Genomic DNA, 19,921 nt, shown 5'->3' with positions numbered 1-19,921 from the left:
AGCTGGTGTGTGGGGTGTGAAGAAATGAGGAAGCTTTCATCAAGAACGATCTGGATTCTGCAGCCCCCTTTACTCTGAAGCACCAGGGAGGAGAGTGTGGACACCGGGCCGAGACTTGAAAGCCTTCTGCGTTTAGTCACCAGCAGAGAGAGCTGTGAACAGTGAAGCCAGTGGAGCAGGAACAGATGGCTCTGATTTTCTTTGAAATGTAGACAGATTGAGGAGGAAGAAGTTTGGCACAAATACACGGGGGCTTTAGCCAAACTGAAAACATTTGAGAGATGGTATGAAACACTGGAGGAACATGAAAGTGCCTGAACACTCCCACCGAGTGTGATGTGATGGGGACCCGAGAGGACGGGGAGCTGGGAAGGGCGGGGCCGCGGTTCCCATCCTGGACAGACGGACGTGGAAGTCACCCCCGAAAGTGAAGGGACCTGTGTGACCTCGTCGTCTCCATGCTGGAAGCCGTGAGGAGGAGAGGGTCTCGTCTTCAAGGGCCCAGCTTCCCCACCCCGCACTCTGACCCTCTCTCTGTGACCGGGACATGTTTAAGTTGCCTTTTGTAGAAAGCAAGGAACAAAACAATTCTTCAGCCCTACTCTCCACAGTGAGCAGAACCAGACAGAAGACGAGTGAGGAAGTAGAGCCCTCGACACCACAATAAACCCAGAGAGACACGCAGGACCCCCCAGCCAGCAACAGACACACGTGCCCCCAAGTGCGCACGATGGTGTCCAGAGCAGACCTTAAGTCTCCATAGATTTTAAAAGGTAGACATCATACGAAGTAACTTCTACAGTCATGAAGGGGTGAAGTTAGCAATTACTAATAGAGGGAAAACTGGTGAAATCACAGACGTGTGGAAGTTAAGCAATACACTCTTAGTCAACGGATCAAAGGAAAGCATCACAGGGGAAATCAGAAAACACTTAGAGATGAAGGAAAATGAAAGCACGACATGTGACAATTTTCTGGACACGCTCATCTTAGCATATTAGGGTTTTATCAGTTTGGGTGCTTTGCTGAATAACTGATCTATTTCTGTTATGATAACAAAAATGCAACCTGAGTGCCTTAAACAATAGATAAAAAATTATTTTGAAAAATCTAGAGATAGTTCCTCAGGTGAGGTTTCATCTAGCAGCTCAACTGACAGGATCAGGATTCGGGACGCAGTTTCTCTCTGTTCCGCCAGTCAGCTCTGTCCAAGCAGGCATGTTGGGCCTCATGGTCACAGGATGGCTGCAGATGCTTCCTGGGCTCCAGGCTTCTAGGCTCAAATCTAGCAGAACATCCAAACTCTTGTCAACTGAAAAAAAATGCACAACCTGAAAGTTGAGAATTATGTTTTGTTCACTGCCCTTACTGAGGACTATACGCTGGCAAACAGCCTCTCTGATCACCCTGAGGGACTGTCCTAAAGAGGTAAGGGAGGAGCCAGGATACAGAAGTTTTTGCTGAAAAAAATGTAGGAGGACATCGGGCTTCCCTGGTGGCGCAGTGGTTGAGAGTCCTCCTGCCGATGCAGGGGACACGGGTTCGTGCCCCGGTCCAGGAGGATCCCACATGCCGCGGAGTGGCTGGGCCCGTGAGCCATGGCCACTGAGCCTGCGCGTCCGGAGCCTGTGCTCCGTAACGGCAGGGGCCACAACAGTGAGAGGCACGCGTACCTCAAAAAAAAAAAAAATGTAATAGGACCTCGAAAGATGACTGCTAATCACAAAAACAGACATCTCAAGTTAGTGGCCTTAACTATGTAGGGCCAGCGTCCTGTTTTTCTCCGTCCTGAATCCCCTATGGTGCGCCATCAGGGGCTGCAGTGGCTGACGACTTGAGGGTGGACAACATCCGTTGTTCACTGAAATGGCAGGAGACAGGCCCTGGGTCATGTGTCCACCCTTCAACCAAGGTCTGTGGTCAGGACACTGATTGGTTAAAATCAATGAAGGACCCGCCTCTGAGCTGGGAGGAGGGGAGGGGGAGTTTCCGGTCCCATGTGACCTGGGAAAGCAGGGCAGTGGCCAAGAATCTGAAGAGGGAGTGGGTGTGGGCAAAGAGGACCCGATTATTCCACAGGTGTTTAGCCTTTTAGACTTTTTCTACATACAGAATATTTTTTTTTCAAAATGGTTTACTATAAATATTATTTCTTTTGTGATCTTCTTTCCTAGTTCAAGATTATATGACAAACTTACGAGAAAATATTTTCAACCTTTTAATAATAAGATGTGACTTTCATTAGGAAATTTGTATTACATTCCGTGATAATGTCATACAGTGGAAACTTCTAAAGGTGACTGAATACTTTTTTTCCAGTTAGAAGCCACGTGGACAAAATAGCCAGGTACATTGTGTGACGCGTATAAAGTAGCTTGCAAGTAATCATGCAGCGTCCAAGAGGCGGACGCGGCAGCAGCTAAGTCCGGACAGTCTGGCCTGGGGCAGTAATGTTCACAGAAAGCTTGTTTTCTCGTTTCTAAGTGACACAGATGGAAGTGAAGAATTTGAAAATGCAATAGTCCATATGGTACAGGTTCTGGAAAAGAAAAAGCAAAATGAAATATCTCCTTTCTGTTTAGGAAATCATGTTCCAGAAATCATGTCCTCCAGAGAAGTAAGAAATTGTGTGCTCATGAGAACAAACTGCTATTTCAGTAGGTGCTGGGAAATGTTTGTTTACAGAAGAAAAGTTTTAAAGGAATGCGTATGGGTTTGCTAGGGCTGCTGGGACAAGTACCACTGATGCGGACTGGGGGGGATAAATGACAGAAGTGTGTGTCCCCGCGGTTCTGGGGGCCGCACGTCTGAGATCAGCTTTGCTTCCCCCAAGGCCTCCTCTTCCTCTGTTTTCACATGGACTTTCCTTCTGTGCATGTCAGGGTCCAAATGTCCACTTCTTATAAGGAGGCCAGTCATCTGTGTTAGGGTCCACTCCTGTGGCCTCATTTTAACTCCGTTTCCTCCTTAACGACCTCATATCCAAGTTATGGCCACCCTCTGAGATCCTGGGATGGTGCTTCCAACATATGAATGGGGGCACCGTTCAACTCAGAGCAGAGCAGAGCAAATAACATATCAAACCACAGGAAAAGAGGGGAAGAAGGGATCCCCTAGGAAGGTGCTGAGAAACCTGGCCTTCCCTGTAAAAGTGGTTTTGGAGCCCATGGTTTGATGGGAATAGGGCCAACCCGCTCGGGGGTGCAGACTGGGCTCGCCTGGGCCTTCCTGACACAAGGCTGGGCAGGGGTCTCTGTGACGCTCCTCAGCCCTCCCGTGTCTGTGTGTGGAGGGTCCACGAGGCCACAGGCACCATGAAACCCTGACTGCCACCCCTCCCGGTAAGTGAGCCCGTGCCTGGTGAGGCGAGCTCAATGACCATAGCGTCCCACGTTTAGGTGACAGCAGAATGGCTCTCCTGTCGTGTGGCCACTGTGTCACAGAAAGCGCCCTTTATCTGGACTTCCTCAATGCCGTTACCATCAATGGGGACAAACCTCTGACCCAGTGCCACTGTCCTGGGACTCGGCTGTGCCCTGGAATCTCCTCGGTGTCTACACTTCCTGCTGCCAGACCCCACCCAGACACCCTGCTTCAATTAGTCTGGGATCGTGGCCTGGATAATGTTTTTTTTTTTTTTTTTTAAAGCTCCCCGGGTGATTCTAATGAGCTTGAGAACCACTGTTCTTGATCAGTCCCCATAAAGTCTCTACTTCCTACTCCAGGGCGCCTGCTTTGTATCAGCCTCTGCCTTTGCACTGGCCGTCCCCCTGCTGGGCTGTAAACTGGTCCAGGGCTGGGGTGTGCCTGGGCTCTTCATCTGGAGCGTCTGCTGCTTAATGCACACCCATCACATGGAGGCTGTGAGGCTGATGAGGGCGAGGATGTCTTTCCAGACTCATGGTCTGTAGATGCTGGAGATGGGGCTGAGGTCCAGGTGGTGTGTCTGACACCTAAGACCAAACCTTCACACTGTGTCACACTCTCAGAAAACTCACTTAGACACATAAAGTTGGCTTTCTGGTGTTGGGGAGGGAAATGACATGAAATGGGGGAACTTTTAGATCCTTGGATAATTGGTGAAAATCTTAATCATCCCAGACTGTGGAACTCAATTCTAATGAATACTTTCTAGAAGGACATCTGCATTCTACCTCAAAACTATGACCAAAACCTCTACAGAATTAAGACCTTTCCCACTAGAATATTCATCTGGGTTTTCTTCATACAATAAACTTATTTTTAAAAGCATTTTCGCCTTAAAAATTTCTGTCCCCACAATTTTGACGATGAAGTATAATTGTTTCCCTATGAATGAATATTTTCATTCATCCTGTGCCCTGGATGTCATGATCAGCAAGAGGGAAAAATAATAGAATTTAAATAAATTCTTAAAACCAAGTTAGTTACCCAACTTCATAAAGAAACAGTAATCAATAAAGAAGCTTAAAGAAGTTAGTTAACCAACTTCATAAAGCTACCATAATCAATAGTGTGTTGTATTGGTGAAAACATAAAGAAATGGAATAATGGAGCAGAATAGAAGCCAGAAACAGACTCACACAAATATAGTCAAGTGATCGTTGACAAATAATCAAAGACAATAAAATGGACAAATGATAGGTGTTTTCAAGAAATGGTGCTAGAACATCTGGACATCCACATGCAAAAAAATGAATCTAGACACAAGCTTTACTCCTTTCACAAAAATTAATTCACAATGGATTGTAGACTGGAAGGTGAGTGCAGAACTGTAGAAATCTCAAAAGATGACAAAGGAGAAATGTAGCTAAGTTGGGTTTGGCAACGACGTCTGAAAGTGTAGGACATCAAAAGCTTGATCCATGAAAGAAAAAACTGATAAGTGGGACTTCATTAAAGTTAAAAACTTCTGCTCTACAAAAGAGAGTGTTAAAAGCATGAAAATCCAAAATACGTAAAGGATTCTTAAAACCCAGCAATAGGAAAACGAACAACCTGATTTAAAAATGGGCAAAAGAACTGGACAGATACCTCACCAGTAAGGTTTACAGATGGCAAGTAAGCACGTGAAAAGGTGCTCCACATCGTACATCGTTAGAGAATTACAGCTGAAACAGTACACGCTCGTGAGAACGACTAAAATCAAAGCACAGAGAACGCCAAATGCTGGCAAAGATGAGGAGCAGCAGGAGCTCTCACTCACCGCCGGTGGGAATGTGAAGGGCTGCCCTGAGGTGAGTACATGGCTTTACTGTACAGCCCAGCAGTCCCTCTTGCAGCGTCAGTGCCTACATTAAGCTTTTGATGCCGAGCCATCCATTTCAAAGACATCCAACTGGATTAAACACTTTGGCAGCTGACGACACAGCCACTAGCAAAGCAACAGCTAAGGAGCCAGGCCACCCCACCATGAAGTTCCCCTTTTAGAAAGCCAACCTAGATCTCTGACAGCTGAGTTACCCCACCTCTCCTTTCCTGTGCCCTAACTCCCACCGCAAAACCCTAGGCATCCCAACTAGACCCAGGTGAGTGCCCCAGGGCATTCCTAGCCAATAGCATCACTAGCAACACACAGTTGGTATTGACCCAAATGAGCTGAAAACTTACGTCCACACAAACACCTGCACATAGATGTTTACAGCAGCTTATTCATAAGTGACAAAATTTGGAAGCAAACAAGATGTCCTTCGGTAGATGAATGGATAAACAAAGAGCAGTACATCCAGACAACAGAGTCCAATTCAAGAATAAAAAGAAACAAGCTATCAAGCAATGAAAAGACATGGAAGAAGCTGAAATGCATATCACTGGGTGAAAGAAGCCAGTCTGAGAAGCCTAGGCACTGTATGATTCCAGCTACATGACACTCAGGAAAGGGCAAAACTATGGAGACAGTGGAAAAACCCGTGGTTCTCGTGAGTTTGGGACGAGGAGAAAGGATGAACAGGTGGGACACAGGGATTTTCAGGGCAGAGAAGTGATCCTTCTGTGTGATGCTGTGATGGGGAGATACACGGTATCACGCATTGGTCAAAACTCTTCGACTGTGCAACACAGAGCGCATCCCAGTGTATCAGTATTGGTCCATCAACTGTGACAAGCGTACCGTCTAATGCAAGATGTCCACAAACGGGGAGCTGTGGGGTGTGGGCCCATGAGAACCGTCTGTACTTCCTTCTCAATTTTCTGTAAACCTAAAACTCTTTAAAAATAAAGTCTATCAATTAAAAAAGTGAGCCCAATAAGTCATTTGTTTTTCTTATCTGAAGTGTCGAGATAAACACTATACCTAAAAGTAATTTAATTTCCCATATTCTTATATTTTAAAAAAAAGAATGAAATTCAGTATGTTCATTTGGGCTGTGAAATTAGAATGTTTTAACTTGAATCTTCAGTGTGAGTAGTTTGCTTCACACCATTTCAGCTCCGAGACCAAGAAATAGCATATGTCTACTTTTATTTTCAACCCTCAGTTTATTTTTGGCATATAGGTTAATTTCCCAGTAGAAATTTATACATACATGAAAAGATGTACTAGAAATTTATATTAGAAACCTCACAGTTCATCAATTAAGATATCCTGAAGAACGTTGACTAGAAAGTAAACAGTCCCAAGATCGCAGCTGGGGTCACGAGAGTTCCTCTCCGAGACGTCCAGTGTGGATTAAAAGAGATGATGTGTGTGACCCAGTTAGCATGGTGCCTAGTATGTGGGAAGAGTAAAAGGAAAACCACGCGACCCCAACCAGATGGTGCGTGCGGTGAAATTCCGTGGCCCAGAGCGGCTTCTGGAAAACTCTTCTGTCCTCAGCTGCACCACCCATCCCCCCCTCCCAGAGGGCTCGGCAGGCACCTCTGTGTCCTTCAGACCTTGTGTGTCTCATTTTGTGGCTCTGAGTTAGCAGGGCACGCGTCTTCTGCATCCCGTTGTGAAGGACCGCTGCTCTTTGGAGAATTAGCTCTTTTCTTTTGTGGTCTATTTAGAGTTTCTACTCTTCCGAGGTCAGTTTTAGTATTTTATATGTTCCAGGAAAACCATGCATTTCATTTCATTAAGTTTCTTGAATTTATTTGCATAGAGCTGAGCAAAATCACATTTTATAATTTTTTGGAAAATATTTATTTTTAAGAAGGTAATTACTAGGACATATCACACAGTCTGAAAGGTATAAAGTGATACGCTGTACAAAAGTAAATCTTTCTACTTCTGTACTTAGGAGCCCTCTCTGAGGGTCGGCATTACAAGCAGCTTATTTTATCAACTTACAAAATTATTCTCTGTACTTGGCCTGCAATATCCCCGTAAGTATAGCTGTAATGTCAAATCTTATGTCAGAGGCTTGAGTTCAGAAAATATATTCACTGCGTTCTTCACTCTTAACGAAGTTGCTGATCCACAAGGCGATTACCTGCCTCCTTTGCCCTGCAAAACACTCCAGCGTCATGCTAATGCCTTCATATTTCCCCCATCCTGTTCCCAAAGGTAGCCAGCTCCTTAGACGGCTTCCAATTTAAAGACTAACTCTCAGATGGCAGCTCAGGGAGATCAAGAAAGCAGAGACCCAATGTTCTACACTCAGGCAGTTGTATTTAACCTGCTGAAATTTACCTCGTATTGAGAGTTCCAATAAAAGCCAAAGCCCTTCCATGTTGTGTAACATTTGGGGGTTGCGTGGGAATCTTTTGAATGGCTTTGCTCAGTTAGGTAAGGCCAGCCTAGGGTACCCGTGATCGGGCACCTGAAGGAACACAGCAGGGGAAGTAAGTAGGGTGAGTGGCCAAAAGGAGCTTGCTTGTTCCTTTTTTTTTTTTTTTTTAGCATTTATGAAAAATACACAAATGGTATTTAAATGTACACAACACTGATGAAAAGATTTTTTTTAAGATTTGTAACCAACAGCATGGTGGAATTATTGGTTTTTGTTCATCCTTTAGTCAAACAAGTATTTAACAAAAGATTTAATATTGAAAGAAGAAGAAGAAAGGAAACCAGAAAAAGTTGCGCTAAAAGGATGTTCCCGAGCGTTAGTGAAAGTTAGGATGGAATATTTTCACTAAGAATACTTAGCACACATGGCTGTGGAAGCCATTCATCTGAACCAGAGATTCCAAGCTGTGAGCATTCAGGAGGTTTGGGAGCCAAAGGCTCAGGTGATAAATGGTTAAAACTGAACACACTGTAAGGATTCAGGCTGAAGCAGACGCAGAGGAGCCTGAAGACCAGAGCCTGGGGACCTCTCGCTCCGCTGACCAGCCACAGGAGACCACAGGGCACTGACGGGGGTGTTGGTCACTCGAACTACTCAGAAGTGCATTCCAAATTCTCAAAGCCTTGTTCAGTCTTCAGTTAATTGTTCAATACCTTGCTCGATTTTTTGCCTGGATGTGTTCTGTGACAAATGAGGAAAAAATCACATTTTCTCTTCCCTTCTTAAAAATCTTTTAAAGGGTTTTATTTTTAGAGAATAGGGAGAACTTGGCTGTCACGTGCCAATTTCGGTGATCAGCCCCTGGAAGTGATTTCTGAGTCTTCGCGAAGGCTCTTTCCCACCCTCTTACAAGCCTTCCTGGTGCTGGGACCTGCCCTGGGGCTCCCACCGCTGGGACGAGGGGTTAAAGAGGCCCCTGCACGCCCCCTGAAGCAGCAAACGGTTTGCCTTTTTACGCAAAAGCTTCATAAAGAGTTTTCCACGTTTAAGTGCCATATGAACCAAACTCTGCAAAGAGCTCCAGAATGCCTTGAAATCTCGAATGCAGGAAAGCGCCTGAGCTCAGCTCTGCATGCGACAACTCTCACGATTCTGCACCAGCGCCATTTTCCAAAGCCCCGCGTGTAAAAGTAGAAAAGGTCTGTTTTTAAATTTTGATCACGTATTTTTAAAATTCACTCCTACAATTTAAACAGTTGCAGAAGGATGTCACAATGGGAACTCTCCCTCCCAGCCCTGGCCCCTCTGCCAGGTGTCCTCCCGTGTGGGACTGAGCGTTGTCCCTGAATGGTTTCTGAAGAGGCGCTGAGATCCTCACAGCCACGACTCCCTGCGTTGGAAACACCTGCACAGCTTGTAAAGCGCAGATACCCGGGCTGCACTGCGTAGGCTGAGATGGGCTGGGTGTGTGATTCAGAGCTGGAGAGGGTCAAAATCTCCTGCAAATCCAGAGCCTGCGTGGTGTAGACCACGCAGTACACTGGATACAGGCCTGGCTCCAGAGCGGGGCTCTCAGCGTGTCCAGGGCGACCACACACAGTGCGCACCTGGAGGGCTGCTGGTCAGGATCTTGCCGATAATACAAACTGTGTCTCAGAGAACCAACTGGAAATCTTTGCTGGGCAACGACCGAGTCAGGCATCACTTAATTATGCCCCCACTTGGTAGCACACGTGCGTGGCCAGGGGCTGTACAGGCTCCATGTTTCATCCTCACAAGCACCCCGGGGGTTGGGTACCATTGGGACCATTGTCATTATTTCAGAAGTGAGGGCACCGAGGCCGAGAGAAAGAGAGAAAGTCACTTGCTCAGTTTCACACGGCTTGGAAATGATAGAAGTCGGGTTTGAACGCTAATCTCTCTGTTCAATGTCTGTCCTCTGCATTTCACAGGCTGCCCGCCTCGCACTGAAAGGTGCAGTGGAGAAAAATCAAGTCTCAAGGCTTAGGAAGCAGTAGTTCTAACGAAGACGACAGAAATTGGGAACCTTCAGTCACGGCCACAAAACGAAAGTCTTAAGTGAAATGTTTTAGGTCAGATGGTGACCAGCCAGCCTCAGTCCCTCCGAGGACGGAGCAGGATTAAAGGAGAGGGGATTCAGAACGGCCCCGAGAAGAAGCTCCTCCGGTGGGCAGTGGGCGCTGCTTCCTTTGCGACCACGAGGAACCGGCCAGGTGTCGCACGGGGAGTGGCGGCTCCCACAGCAAAGAGCCCATGTTTAATCTTACTGGAGATAGGACTCTGGCCTTGGTTTCTTAGGTCTCAATTTTGTCATCTGGAAAGTGCATAAAAATGTCCAAAGGAGGGGAGATTACCAACTTGAGGGGACAATGCAGTCACGCATGTGAGCGGCAGGTACGCGACAGGTGCTCCGTAAGTGCGAGCTCTGTTTTCCCATTTCGTTGGATAACTTACAGAGCTTCTCCAGAGGTTCAATGTTTTTGTTTGTCCTTAGAGCTCTAAGGTTGTGTGGCGAGAGAACTTCGAACAAGGGCTTAGGGCTCTGAACTGCGTGTCAGCGCAGGTTCTGGGGACGCTGATGACGCAGAGACTCTCGGGGGGCGGTTTATGGGACCCGCTGTGTTTTCTGCTCCTTTTTGCCGTGAACCCAAAACTTCTTAAGGAGCGAAGTCTAGTTTTTAAAAAAGAGAGAGAATTTAACCATAAAGAAAAGCTGAGGGAAAGGGTTTCTAAAAAGCCTGTGGCATCTCACCACAGACCACAGACCCTCTGCTCCCTCCGGCAGGTTGGGGGCAGACTCACATGACTTACCAGTAGAAAAGCCCACAACTGAGGGTCTTGCCCCCACTCGCCCCGGGCTTTTGCCTGTGTGCGCAGGTACCTGCGTGCATTTTAACCCGAAATCTGGGCGGGACTTTTTGTGCCCCCCCACCCCCCGCTCCGTATCTCGGTCTCCCTCGTCTGTGACAGTTCACCTGGCTCTTCCCAAGTTACAGTCACCCTAGTAGCTTTGCTTAATTCAATATTTTGATGTTTTTTAAACACACAAAACATGTTCAAACACTGAAGAATCATGATTCAGTGACTTCCCCAAAGCCTTAGGCAAACTTCTGCAGGTAACACGAGCTTATGAAGACAGCTTGGGAGTGGCTGTGGCTGGCAGGGGAAATCTAATTAGATGCGCCGTGCGGCTTCACTGCATTCTAAGGAGAGCAGCACCTCGGGGCCAGGTGGGAATGACAGCAATCGCCTCACCTTATGGAGGAGGGCGTTTCATAGACCTCAGCATCGTTCACGTTTTATAGCTGGCGTCCAGCTCCCTGTGGAGACAACACCCACGGCTGAGATTTCACACTGCTCCTCTAGTCCCTCCTGGTCAAAAACACAACGACCCAGGGCTTCCCAAACACTTGGCATCAGGGTCTGGGCGTCCTGAATGTTTATACTGCAGGCAGCGCGTCGGTGTTTCTTGGGGTTTTAATTGTTTGACTCCTTGGAGAGCTGAATACACTCGAGCTGTCTCATCAAGTGCGGAGTTAAATGCAGCCGCAGCCTCGGGCCAGGGTCCCACTTGGGCCCGGCCAGCATCGGAAGCGGTGTGAGTGATCTGTGGACAGAAGTTCTAGGTTTCCTAGTGAAGACGTAAAAAGTGCACGCCTTCCCACCTGGCAAGAGCAGATAAAACTCAACCAGCTGCCGACCTTCAGTCTCCTGCTCACCACCCGCTCCGTCTGCTTTTCGTGACATTGACTCACACAGTTTTATCAGCCCCGGCCCTCCCCGCTCCTTCTAAAGTTACCAGGTGAAGGGACAGGGCCCTGCAACGGAGGTGACAGTGGGCCGGCTGGGACCTGCCTCTCCGTGTTGGGCCTCAGATCCTTTCCTGGGTGGATGGGGGTCTGGGCCCCATCTCTGCCTCTTCCACAAGCTCTCACCTCCTGAGCACCTGGCCCAAGGAGAGCAGTGATGCTTTCCCCCAGGACCTCATCACTTCCCATCTGTTCTGAGGTTTCAGTTGTCACCACTCTCTGTAGTGTCCTTTCCCCTGGCTCCTCCCTTCCTGCCTAGACACGTTCCACAGCCTCTTCCATCAGGACAATTTGGGTTTTGGCTTTCTGTCTTCTTAAGACACTGCCCTCCTCCGTCCACTGTCAAGCTTCTAGCAGGAGTGATACACACTGTCTCAAGTCTCCATCATCCTGTTTTTGTTGGTAAACAGCTTTGCTGAGATCTAATTCACATACTATACAATTCGCCCACTTCAAGTGTGTGATTTCAATGGTTTTTAATGTATCCACAGACACACTGTCTATTTCAGAACATTTTCACCACCTCGGAAAGGAACCCTGCAGCCCTCAGTTATACTCCTTTAGCCCCTCATGCCTCCCCTACAGCCCTAAACAGCATTTTTACTCTGCAGATTTCTGAGTCTATAAACTTCCCTAATCTGGACATTCCTGTGGATGAATCATATACTGTGTGGGCTCTTGTGACTCACTTCTTCACTCAGCATAATGTCCTTGAGGTTAACCACATTGTAGAAAGTCCCAGCACTTCATTCCTTTGTGTGGTAACGTGACATCTCATCTAGTGGATACGCCACAGGTTGTTCATCTATGCATCAGTTGTTGGACATTTTAGGTTATTTCCACCTTTTGGCTATTATAACGCTATTATAAACATTTAAATAATTTTAAAAGGATGACACTCTCCCCCTTTATTTTTCCCTTTTTCCCCTTTGGGAGCCAGACATAAAAGACTAGTCCATTAAAAAACCAGAGTGTACGTGGGGAACATTAAATAGTGACCACACATGCCTAGGAAAGGCTCAGAAGGTACCTGAGAAGAACTTTCTACACCTCAGCTTAGTCCTCAGTATAAAGAGAGCCTGCACAGACACACAGACACACACCATAAAACAATAAACAAAATGACAACAAAACCCAGCAATCCCCGAGGCAGGGAGTAGGGTCCAATTTACAGTTACCACATCATTCAGTTCAAATGGCCAGTCTTCAACAAAAAATCACAGGGCATACAAAGAAGCAGGAAAGTATGGCTGATATAAAGGAAACAATAAATCAACAGAAATGATCTCTGAGAAACAAAAATGGGAGATATACTAGATAAAAACTTAAAACAGCTGTCATAAAGATGCTCAAAGAACTAATGGAAGATGTGGGGAAAGTCGAGGAAGTAATGTCTGAACAAAATGAAAACATCAATAAAGAAATTGAGATCCTAAATAGATATCAAAAAAGTTCTGAAATTGTAAAGTACAATAACGGAAATGAAAAATTCACCACAGAGTTTCAAAAGCAGATCTGAGAGAGAAGAAAGACTCAGCAAACTTGAAGATAGGACAATGGAAATTACTGAGTCTGAGGAATAGAAAGAAAGAGTGAAGAAAAGTGAACAGAGCCTAACGCACCTGAGGAAACCATCAAAAGGACCAACACACTCATCGTGGGAACTCCAGGAGGAGCAGGGAGAGAGAAAGTGGCAAGTAAGAGTTACATCTGAAGGCACACAGGCAAGAAGAGAGAGAAGTGGAATATTTAAAGTGTTCAGAGAAACCAAAAGCACAGGCAACAAAAGAAAAAACATAGACAAATTAAGTAATTTTTTATATTAAAGGACATTATCAGTAAAGTGAAGAGACAACCTACAGAGTGGGAGAAAAATTTTGCAGATCATACATCTGACCAGGGTTTACTATCCAGCATATACAAAGAGCTCCACGACTCAACAACAAAAAGACAACCAACCCAACTCAGAAATGGGCAGAGGACTCGAGGAGTTATTCTCCATTGGTTCAGCATCACCCATGTCCCATCTCTCAGAGAAGCTGCTCCACACAGGCAGGGGTGAGGGAGGGAGGGAGAGCGGGCAGCTGTGCAGGCCGGGGAGGATGGGGCACTGAGGACCGGGAGGGGCCCCACCCCTGCCCAAGGAGGCCCCTCACAGGACACGTGGATGGAGTCTCGGGGAGAAAACAGACATTTGCAGGAGGAGGCTGGGGGATGAGGCAGGACATTCGGTGCAAAGGGGTGGCACATGTACCTGACGAGAGGAAAGCTTGTGCTGGGTCAGAGGAGGGTCTCAGGAAGTTCGTGGTGGCCTTGGCTTCCTGGGTCCTGCCTGTGTAAATGTCTTTATTGTATTTTTATTCTCAAATGGCAGTCCCACTGGGCACAGAGTCTGGAGTCAAAGCCGTTCCTCCTCAGTGTTTTGAAGTCCATCTAATTCTCATTTCTTTGTAGTAATTTTCTTTCTGGAAACCTAAGGGATTTTCTTTACAATGAGCAGATTAGAACCTGCTGCTTAAGACACTCTACTGAGGGGACTATTCCAGGGGTGTGGGCTGCATGCCCGGCCGAAGACAACTGATAACGCACATCACAGATACAGATAGCGCAGAGTCCAACGTGGAAATAAAGGGACTCCGCTTACGACAGCGCTAAAGACGGCAAAAGGCCAAGGAGTGACCCCAGCAAGAGATGTGCAAAACCCACTTGAGGAAAACCGTATAACGTTCTGAAAGTACAAAAACAGTTGAGCAAATGGTAAGAGATGCCGTGATCGTGGGTGGAAAACGTGTCATCGTGAGGATGTCAATTTTCCCCGAGTCGAAGTCAAAGAAAGACCTCAGTGAAACGCGTGGCGGATGGTTTTTATCTAAGGTCTGGGAGCCTGGGCGGCGGGTCCCACGGCGGGTCTCCTGCTCCGGTGTCCCCGCAAGTCCTCACATGAAGCTGGACCCGGGGAGCCCCGTGCCGCTGGGTGCTGAGCTCTGCCGTCTGGAGCAGGCAGGGCCGTCTGTCTGGAGCTGTCACGTTGCTCGGGCTCGGGTGCGGTGGGCCCAGAACCTTCCACGTTTCGGGCTGACGTGGGCCCGTCCTCAACGTCCGCTGGAGCTTCACCCAGCCTCGTGGACGGTGTGTCCCCGCCTGGCGGGAGCCCAGCACCCACCCTGTGCAGGCTAGGGTGGCTCCCTGCCCACGTCCTGAGCAGCCTGACCTCGCGGGTGGTGTTTCCTCCCGGGGACGTGCAGGAGGAACGTGCCGTTAAGGCTCGCGCGTTTCTGGAGTTCACCCTCCTTCTTTCTGGCCTTTGGCTCTGCAAAGCCCAGGGGCTTGGGTGGGATTGAACCCGGCCCCGCCCCCCCTCGCAGGGTTGCCCCCTACAACACAGCAGTTCCGGCAGAGAAGGGGACCCTCTCCAGCTCTGCCACTAATTTTCAGGAAGCAGACTCATGAGAGCTGCGCTAAGAAGGAAAATTGGGACCGTATATTCATGGCTTCTTGTATTTACATAAAGATGTCCTGGCCATTTACAGACGAATCACCAAGAGTGGCCTCTCCAGGGTGTGGAGGTGAGGCGGCTGTTGAGGGAACGCATCATTTCAGTCCTTCCATCCACGTCAGTGATTATCAAGTCCGACCAAAGCTGAAAAGTCAGCGCTGCTGGTTATACATATGGAAAAGAATGAAGGTGAATTTCTATCTCACACCATTTGAAAAATCAGTTCCAGGTAGAACAAATAAATATGAAAGACAAGCGTATACATTGTTTAGATGATTATATAGGAAAATACCTTTGCAAACCTAGAACAGGGACAAATTTATTATAAAAGACAAAAACGCACAAATGTTAAAGAAAACACTTGATAAATTGGATCACATTAAAATTTAAGAATTTAATTTTAACTTAATTGATTAAATTATGTATGTTGCTCAAAAGACAATAAAAAGGATGAAAAGAAAGATAAAAACTGGGAGAAAATTAAATTATTTTCATTACATAAAAATAATAAAGAATTTGTGTACAGAACACACAAAGAATTTACAATAAAAAGACAAACAACCCAATAAAAAATTGGGCAAAAGCCTGGACGAAACACTTAACAGAGGAGGAGGAAACATGTATAGCCTACCGTCATGAGAAAGATGCTTCACCTGGTTGGCAAAGGCCGGGCAAATGGCCCCCAGAGAACCCGCTGCGCTTTGGCCAGACTGGTCAGAGCTGAGTCAGGTGGGGCCGGGGGCAGAGGGACGGTGTGTGGGCCCAGCTCCGTGCACCGCCCCATGTGCGGGGCGTGAACAGGCAGGCGCTTGGAAAAGATCTGGGATGACCTGGTGAACTTGAACGCACTTACCCCCCGGCGGCAGCAACTCTATTCCCAGAGGAACCGTGGCCGGTGAACCAAGACACGTTAGCACCCACACCCGCGCAGCTCTGGAACAGCTGGGGACCTGCGGTTTACAGAAGCAGCACAGTCAGCAAGAGGCTGGGACCTGCCGCAGCGACGGTCGACACTGAGCTGCTTGGTGAATGCAACACGGATGCGTTTCACAGCATTTCAGTGAAAAAGAAAGTCACGGAAAGATGCACAACATAAAATTCCAGTTAAATAAAGAGCAGAGGAAAAGCAGACAAAAATGTAGAGCTGCGCTATGTGTGCGTACGTGTTCATATGTAATATCTATATTACATCTATCTATCTATTATCTATCTAACCATCTACCTATCCAACTATCTATCAGGAAAGCGAGGAAATGATCATCAGAATATTTCGGATGGCAGTAAAATGGGTTGGAGGGCGGTGTGGAAGGAGAAAGTTCAAAGAAGCTTCATCTGCATCACTGGGGGTGTTCCATCTCTTAAGCCCTTTGGAAGATACTTGGGGATTTTTATTACTATTTAAATAGAACATGGATATTATGTTTACTATTTTATGTGAAAGATACATCTCACAAAGACCGTTAATGGCGTAAAGTCTCAAGTTTTCTTAGCAGTTTTTTTTTTCTTTTCCTTTTCAGGGCTTATGTCACTGTCTTGTGGGAAGAGATTGAAATTAGACATTTACATATCCACAAATTTAGATAAATTGGAATGTTAAAAAAAAAGATTAATTTGATGCCCAACAGTATCAGTGATGGACCCCCTTCCGTTCCGCTGCATCCATCCCGCTGCATCCTCCCTGCTTCACCTGGAGTCGGCTCTGGGCGCAGGTGAGACAGCGTCCGCAAAACCCGCACTCGCGGATGCGCAGGTCTGCAGGCCTCCAAGCCCCCTGCAGCTTTGTCCTGTTGGCTCGGAATCCGGCCACATGTCAGCCTCTAGTCACAGTTGGCGGGTGACGCGTGGACAGCAGTGCCTCCCGGGACACGCCCGATGTGCCGTGTGGACACCAGCACTGTCTGCGTTTTGTCACCAGGCGACAGCGCCAAGGAGATTGGGTGGAAGCCGAACGATTCAATCGATGACGTCCGCGGTGGAGAGACGAGATTGTTTCCACAGTGAGACCTCAGCTTCTCACATTGCATGTATTTCTTGAAGTGGAAACCCAGGAGATGCCCCACTGCACCCTTTGGCGAAGCCCTGGCCCTGGAACACGAGCCCGGGCCGGCGACCCAGACCTGGTGCACAGCTGAGGCGGAAACGTTTGTTCGCAGGAGTTTTTGAAGTCTGTTTGGAGTAAAGCTGAGCTGAATGTCCTTTGTGCTGTGCTTTCTGGCCTAGTTTACATGGCCTTTCTGGGAAGCCCTCCACTGACAATGGCATTGCTTTAGAGAAACGATCAAAGAAAGTGTCTCTAATCGTATGGTCTTGATTTCTGTACAGCAGTAATGAGCCCGCCAGCCGCTGCCACTGTAGGAAACTATAAATAATGCTGCGTCCCTTTGATCACCAGCTCTTAACTCTCATCTTATTTACTTTCCAGAAACAAGCACTCGCCAATAATGGTAGGGATTCTAAGCCACTTACATTGGGAGACTGCATGGGTCTACATGTTTGCTCCTGAACTGAACAGTTACACTTTTCAAAAACATGTGAATGTTTTCAGAGCTGTGCCCACGAGGGCCCTGGAGGGAAGGGGCCACGCCTGGCGGGTCTGCCGGGGTCCCCGGGACACACAGACCCCCATCCTGTGCCCTCCTGGTCGGTCCCCACATTTCTGTCACTGTGTCTCTGTTTGACAGAAATTTATTTTTGAAATTATTAAAAATAATTTTCATCAATCGCTGCTCCAGAAGGAGACTTTGTGGCGACTGGGCTGCTTGGTCTACTGTGCGATGGACGTGGGGGGTGGTCAGGCGTGTCGTTTACCTGTCCTCTGACCCCTGAGGACATCCTGCTTCCATCCTCTTGTAAAACAAACAAGCAAAACCCAAACCACCTCTCATCTAGAAAGTGTGTGGTTTTGATCGCACGTCTTTTGGGGACTCCAGTCTCTGTGTGGTTCTGAGGGGACCCCATGGGAGAGATGGCTGGTCTCCAGTCTGGGCTGGATGTGGTCAGGTCCCGTGTGGCCGGTCTAGACCCTGCAGGGGAGGTGCGCTGCAGTCAGGCTCCGGAGAGGCCCCTTCTGGGTCTGTGGGAAAGGAGCGAGGCACAGCCTGCGTTTCCACAGCCTCCTGTCCGCCCCGGGCGTCTGCCCTCCCAGCTCCGTGTCTCTGAGTCTCTCTCGCTGAACAATCCAGGTTCTCTCTTAACCTTCTTACGGATTCCCACCCCAGCCTATCATCGGAACCGGGGAAAGAATTCCAAAACAGTTCTTAACAACAAAAACCACAAACATTCTTCTCAACAAAAGACGAATATATCCCGTAGGACTAGGGCTGGGAATAGAGAAAGTGGAATTTGGGTGGGGGACCAGTGCCCAGGTCATCGGTCTGCAGAGCTGGGGACTGCATCTCACCTGGAGGGTGGCAGTGTCACTTAGGAACCCCTCCCAGGGCTGTTCAGATTCTTTGCTGCCCTGAAATTTGGTTGTGCAAAAATCTGATTCAAGTAACTAGACTCCTGGAGGTGGGGAGACGCCTTTTGCTAGAAGCAGACTCGGTTTCATTCACTGCACTGGACTTGATCACAGGGCCCTGCTCCACGTTCCTGGCAGGGAAGATGCTTCGGGAAGGACCACCAGGGCTTCCTGAAAGTTCTGGTGTTCAGGGGTCACTTGAAGCTTTGAAAACACACAGACTTCTGAGGTCACCACCCTCTGAGGTGGTCTCTACTGCTGAAAATCTTGAAAAAAATTGGGAAGGAGAAATCCTGTCTTCATGTGAGGTTTCCAGTCAGTTCGGTTCCAGACCAATGACACTCGCATAAGCATCTGAGAGGCAGCTGGTTGGCGGGGCCAGTCCCACCTCCCTCAGAATCTTCTGGTGTTCACTGGGACCCCCACTATGCATGCCATGGAATGTTCTAGCATAAACTCCACGGTGAAACCCAAACAAGCATTGATCGGGTCTAGGGACCAGGACACACGGCCAGGAATTTAAAGGGCGAGCTGTGTTCTCAATAATCCAGGAGTTATTGAAGAGACTTTATCTGTAAGAGGACAGTGAAACCTGAAACCCAGCAACCGTGGTCGCGGAGCCCACATCACTCTCAGAAAAGTGGGGGTCTCCCCCATGTCGATGGAATTTGAGTTCGACTCCTGAGCATTCCAAGACACAGTGATCCTAGAGGCCACGAATATTCGTTATTTCCAGGTTCACCCCAAAGTTTGCCTTACATAACCCACGTTAGAGAACTCGCTCTAAAATGTGGGAAAATGTGGTAAACATCTCACTTGGCCCCAGGCGGGATTTCCAGCCGTGGAAGTAAATACAAGCTCCGAGTCAGAATAAAATCACGCACAGGGTCTGAGACAAATCTGACAGTCTTGCTTTTCTCTGTGTGCCTTGATTCTGTGAAAATGGATGAATAGAGGAAGATGCATGGTCCAGCACCTTGAACTGCGTATCCTTTTGGGTCAGGGATATGATGAGCAGATATAAGATGACCGGGAAGAAGGGGGCTTTTGAGCAAAACTCAGCCACGACTGCTGGATGAGAGGCTCCACCTTGAAAAATGTCACTGAAAGAGAGCAAGCCTTGAACTTTGTCACTTTGCCTGTCAAGTTAAACAAGGAGAAGGGAGACCCAAAGATGGGGAAGGACAAAGAAAGAAGAAAAAATCAAGAGTAGAAGAGCCACTAGCTCCCTGGGCTCCCAACACTCGTTACCAACCTTCTGCCCACCAGCCAGCTCACCCCTTACCCCTCACCTAAGCTGCTGCCTAAAAGACAAAGTTTTCTTTAAAACAATGCCTCCGGGCCAAAGGAAGAAACTAGAAAGGTACAACTACTGAAACGTATGTATTTATTTTTCCAATCGTACAATGTCTCTGGTACTTTTCTCTGCCACTGGCCAAGACTAACTTGAAAACCTTTGACTCTGCAAGAGAGACATAATATATATTTTTTAATTTTATTGAAG

The sequence above is a fragment of the Lagenorhynchus albirostris genome, chromosome 10 (assembly GCF_949774975.1).
Source record: "Lagenorhynchus albirostris chromosome 10, mLagAlb1.1, whole genome shotgun sequence".
NCBI classification, from domain to species: domain Eukaryota; kingdom Metazoa; phylum Chordata; class Mammalia; order Artiodactyla; family Delphinidae; genus Lagenorhynchus; species Lagenorhynchus albirostris.
The sequence above is the reverse complement of the archived record's forward strand: the minus strand, read 5'-3'. Positions refer to the sequence as shown.